This window comes from Arachis stenosperma, chromosome 4, assembly GCF_014773155.1.
Source record: "Arachis stenosperma cultivar V10309 chromosome 4, arast.V10309.gnm1.PFL2, whole genome shotgun sequence".
Taxonomy (NCBI): domain Eukaryota; kingdom Viridiplantae; phylum Streptophyta; class Magnoliopsida; order Fabales; family Fabaceae; genus Arachis; species Arachis stenosperma.
The window spans coordinates 57,821,922-57,826,897 of record NC_080380.1 but is presented as its reverse complement, the minus strand read 5'-3'; the positions used below and the strand labels follow the sequence as shown (position 1 = coordinate 57,826,897).

General features: G+C 39.4%; 1 non-coding gene across 1 annotated transcript; it reads left to right on the top strand.

The window, feature by feature from the left end:
* The first annotated feature begins 2,606 nt into the window (after window positions 1–2,606).
* LOC130977478 (small nucleolar RNA R71) lies at window positions 2,607–2,714 on the top strand. Its single transcript, XR_009085167.1, has one exon. It is a non-coding gene; the product is annotated as a small nucleolar RNA R71 (small nucleolar RNA).
* Window positions 2,715–4,976: the final 2,262 nt, after the last annotated feature.

The following is a 4,976-nucleotide window of genomic DNA, read 5'->3' as shown; positions in this document are numbered from 1 at the left end:
GCCTTCCCTTTCCTCTTTCTAGAGGTTTCTCCGGCCTTGGATGCAATAAATGGTTATGGAAAAACAAAAAGCAATGCTTTTACCACACCAAACTTAAAATGTTTGCTCGTCCTCGAGCAAAAGAAGAAAGAGGAGAGTAGAAGAAAAAGAAATAGAGGAGATGGAGATGGCTTATGGTTCGGCTAAAGGGGGAGAAGTAGTGTTTAGGTTGGGTGAAAATGAAGGAGTGAAGATGGGTTTATATAGGGTTGGAGAGAGGGGTAGGGTTCGGCTATGGGAGGGTAGGTTTGGGTGGGAAAGTGGTTTGAATTTGAATGGTGAGGTAGGTGGGGTTTTATGAAGGATGGATGTGAGTGGTGAAGAGAAAGATAGGATTTGATAGGTGAAGGGTTTTTGGGGAAGAGTGGTTGAGGTGATTGGTGAATGGGTGAAGAAGAAGAGAGAGAGTGGTGGGGTAGGTGGGGATCCTGTGGGGTCCACAGATCCTGAGGTGTCAAGAAAAATTCATCCCTGTACCAAGTGAAGAGCAAAATTGCTCTTTATGCCAATTCTGGCGTTAAACGCCGGGCTGGTGCCCATTTCTGGCGTTTAACGCCAGCTTCGTGCCCTTTTCTGGCGTTTAACGCCAGTCTGGTGCCCCTTTTTGGTGTTAAACGCCCAGAATGGTGCCAGATTGGGCGTTAAATGCCCATTTGCTGCCCTTACTGGCGTTTAAACGCCAGCAGGTTCTTCTTCCAGGGTGTGCTATTTTTCTTCTGTTTTTCATTCTGTTTTTGCTTTTTCAACTGATTTTGTGACTTCTCATGATCATCAACCTACAGAAAACATAAAATAACAAAGGAAAATAGATAAAATATAACATTGGGTTGCCTCCCAACAAGCGCTTTTTTAATGTCAGTAGCTTGACAGAGGGCTCTCATGGAGCCTCACAGATACTCAGAGCGATGTTGGAACCTCCCAACACCAAGCTTAGAGTTTGAATGTGGGGGTTCAACACCAAACTTAGAATTTGGTTGTGGCCTCCCAACACCAAACTTAGAGTTTGACTGTGGGGGCTCTGTTTGACTCTGTTTTGAGAGAAGCTCTTCATGCTTCTTCTCCATGGTAACAGAGGGATATCCTTGTGCCTTAAACACAAGGGATTCTTTATTCACTTGAATGATCAATTCTCATCTGTCAACATCAATCATAGCCCTTGCTGTGGCTAGGAAGGGTCTGCCAAGGATGATGGATTCATCCATGCACTTCCCAGTCTCCAGGACTATGAAATCAGCAGGGATGTAATGGATTTCAACTTTCACCAAAACATCCTCTACAAGTCCATAAGCTTGTTTTCTTGAATTGTCTGCCATCTCTAGTGAGATTCTTGCAGCTTGTACCTCAAAGATCCCTAGCTTCTCCATTACAGAGAGAGACATGAGGTTTACACTTGACCCTAGGTCACACAGAGCCTTGTTAAAGGTCATGGTGCCTATGGTACAAGGTATTGAAAACTTCCCAGGATCTTGTCTCTTTTGAGGTAATTTCTGCCTAGACAAGTCATCCAGTTCTTTGGTGAGCAAAGGAGGTTCGTTCTCCCAAGTCTCATTACCAAATAACTTGTCATTTAGCTTCATGATTGCTCCAAGGTATTTAGCAACTTGCTCTTCAGTGACATACTCATCCTCTTCAGAGGAAGAATACTCATCAGAGCTCATGAATGGCAGAAGTAAATCTAATAAAATCTCTATGGTCTTAGTGTGAGCCTCAGATTCCCATGGTTCCTCATTAGAGAACTCATTGGAGGCTAGTGGACGTCCACTGAGGTCTTCCTCAGTGGCGTTCACTGCCTCTTCCCCCTCTCCAAGTTCGGCCATGTAGGTTATGTTAATGGCCTTGCATTCTCCTTTTGGATTTTCTTCTGTATTGCTTGGAAGAGTACTAGGAGGAAGTTCAGTAACTTTCTTACTCAGCTGACCCACTTGTGCCTCCAAATTCCTAATGGAGGACCTTGTTTCAGTCATGAAACTTTGAGTGGTTTTGATTAGATCAGAGACCATGGTTGCTAAGTCAGAGTGGTTCTGCTTAGAATTCTCTGTCTGTTGCTGAGAAGATGATGAAAAAGGCTTGCCGTTGCCTGTTTCTTCCACCATTATTATTGTTGAAACCTTGTTGAGGTCTCTGTTGATCCTTCCATGAGAGATTTGGATGATTTCTCCATGAAGAATTATAGGTGTTTCCATAGGGTTCCCCATGTAATTCACCTCTTCCATTGAAGGGTTCTCAGGATCATAAGCTTCTTCTTCAGATGAAGCATCCTTAGTATTTTGCATTCCAGACAGACTTTGAGAAATCAAATTGACTTGCTGAGTCAATATTTTATTTTGAGCCAATATGGCATTCAGAGTATCAATCTCAAGAACTCCTTTCTTCTAATTCGTCCCATTGTTCACAGGATTCCTTTCAGAAGTGTACATGAATTGGTTATTTGCAACCATTTCAATGAGCTCTTGAGCTTCTGCAGGCGTCTTCTTCAGATGAAGTGATCCTCCAGCAGAGCTGTCCAATGACATTTTGGACAGTTCAGACAGACCATCATAGAAGATACCTATGATGCTCCATTCAGAAAGCATGTCAGAAGGGCACTTTCTGATCAATTGTTTGTATCTTTCCCAAGCTTCATAGAGGGATTCTCCTTCCTTCTGTCTAAAGGTTTGGACTTCCACTCTAAGCTTACTCAATTTTTGAGGTGGAAAGAACTTTGCCAAGAAGGCATTGACTAGCTTTTCCCAAGAGTTCAGGCTTTCTTTAGGTTGTGAGTCCAACCATATCCTAGCTCTGTCTCTTACAGCAAAAGGGAATAGCATAAGTCTGTAAACCTCAGGGTCAACCCCATTAGTCTTGACAGTGTCACAGATTTGCAAGAATTCAGCTAAAAACTGATGACGATCTTCCAATGGAAGTCCATGGAACTTGCAATTCTGTTGCATTAGAGAAACTAATAGAGGCTTAAGCTCAAAGTTGTTTGCTCCAATGGCAGGGATAGAGATGCTTCTCCCATAGAAGTCGGGAGTAGGTGCAGTAAAGTCACCCGGCACCTTTCTTGCATTGTTGGCATTGTTGTTGTTTTTGGCTGCCATGGGTTCTTCTTCTTTGAAGATTTCTGTTAGGTCCTCTACAGAGAGTTGTGCCTTAGCTTCTCTTAGTTTTCGCTTTAAGGTCCTTTCAGGTTCAGGATCAGCCTCAACAAGAATGCTTTTGTCTTTGCTCCTGCTCATATGAAAAAGAAGAGAACAAGAAAATATGGAATCCTCTACGTCACAGTATAGAGATTCCTTGAGGTGTCAGAGGAATAGAAAAATAGAAGGAAGAGGTAGAAGAATTCGAACTTATCAAGAAAGATGGAGTTCGAATTGTTCATTGAGGAATAGTGTTAGTCCATAAATAGAAGGATGTGAGAAGAGGGGAAGAAATTTTTGAAAATAAATTAAAAAGATTTTAAAAACATTTTGAAAAACACTAATTGATTTTTGAAAACCAAGAGTGGAAAAGAAATCAAGTGATTTTTGAAAAAGATTTTGAAATTAGAAATAAAAAAGATGTGATTGAAAACTATTTTGAAAAAGATGTGATTAAAAAGATATGATTGAAAAGTTATGGTTTTAAAAAGATGTGATTGAGAAGATATGATTTGAAAACAATTTAAAAAGATTTGATTTTAAAAATTAATGACTTGGCTAACAAGAAAAGATATGATTCAGACATTAAACCTTTCTCAACAAAAAAGGCAACATACTTGAAATGTTGAATCAAATCATTAATTGTTAGCAAGTATCTTTGAAAATGGAAAGAAATTGATTTTGAAAAAGATTTGATTGAAAAATATTTGATTTTGAAAAATTTTGAAAACTTGAAAAAAATCTTCCCTCTATGTGCCATCCTGGCGTTAAACGCCCAGAATGGTGCACATTCTGGCATTTAACGCCCAAAACACTACCCTTTTGGGCGTTAAATGCCTAGCCAGGAACCTTGGCTGGCGTTTAAACGCCAGTTTGCCCTTCTTCACTGGGCGTTTTGAACGCCCAGCTTTTTCTGTGTAATTCCTCTGCTGTATGTTCTGAATCTTCAATTCTCTGTATTATTGACTTGAAAAGACATGAATTAAAATTTTTTTGGATTTTTAATAATGAGGAATAATCAAAATGCAACTAAAATCAAATAACAATGCATACAAGACACCAAACTTAGCAGTTTGTATACTGCTGACACTAACAAAATGAGAATGCATATGACAAAACACTCAAGTCAAGAGAATTCAAAGATCAGAGCATTGAAATCATCAAGAACATCTTGAAGATCACTTGAGACATATGAATGAATGCAAGAAGAACAGAAACATGCAATTGACACCAAACTTAACATGAGACACTAGACTCAACAAGAAACATAAAATATTTTTGGTTGTTATGATTTTGTAATTTTTTTTTGGATTTTTTTTTAATTTTTTTTTTTGGATTTTTCGAAAATTAAGTGGAAAAGAAAATAAAGATATCAAAATTCTTAATGATAATTCCAGGAATCATGCAATGTTAGTCTAAAGCTTTAGTCTAAAGAAATTAGACATGGCTAGCCAAGCTTCAGCAGGACATTACATTCAAGAGCTAAATTGATGAGAATCAATCAGCTTTGGTGATGATAAGAACATCACCTTGAAACACTAGAATTCATTCTTAAGAACTCTGAAGAAAAATACCTAATCTAAGCAACAAGATGAACCGTCAGTTGTCCAAACTCAACAATCCCCGGCAACGGCGCCAAAAACTTGGTGCACAAAATTGTGATCTCTACTTTTCACAACTCAAACAGTCCCTGGTAATGGCTCCAAAGACTTGGTGCTCAATACCATGGTCTAAACATAATTTCACAACTTCGCACAACTAACCAGCAAGTGCACTGGGTCGTCCAAGTAATAAACCTTACGCAAGTAAGGGTCGATC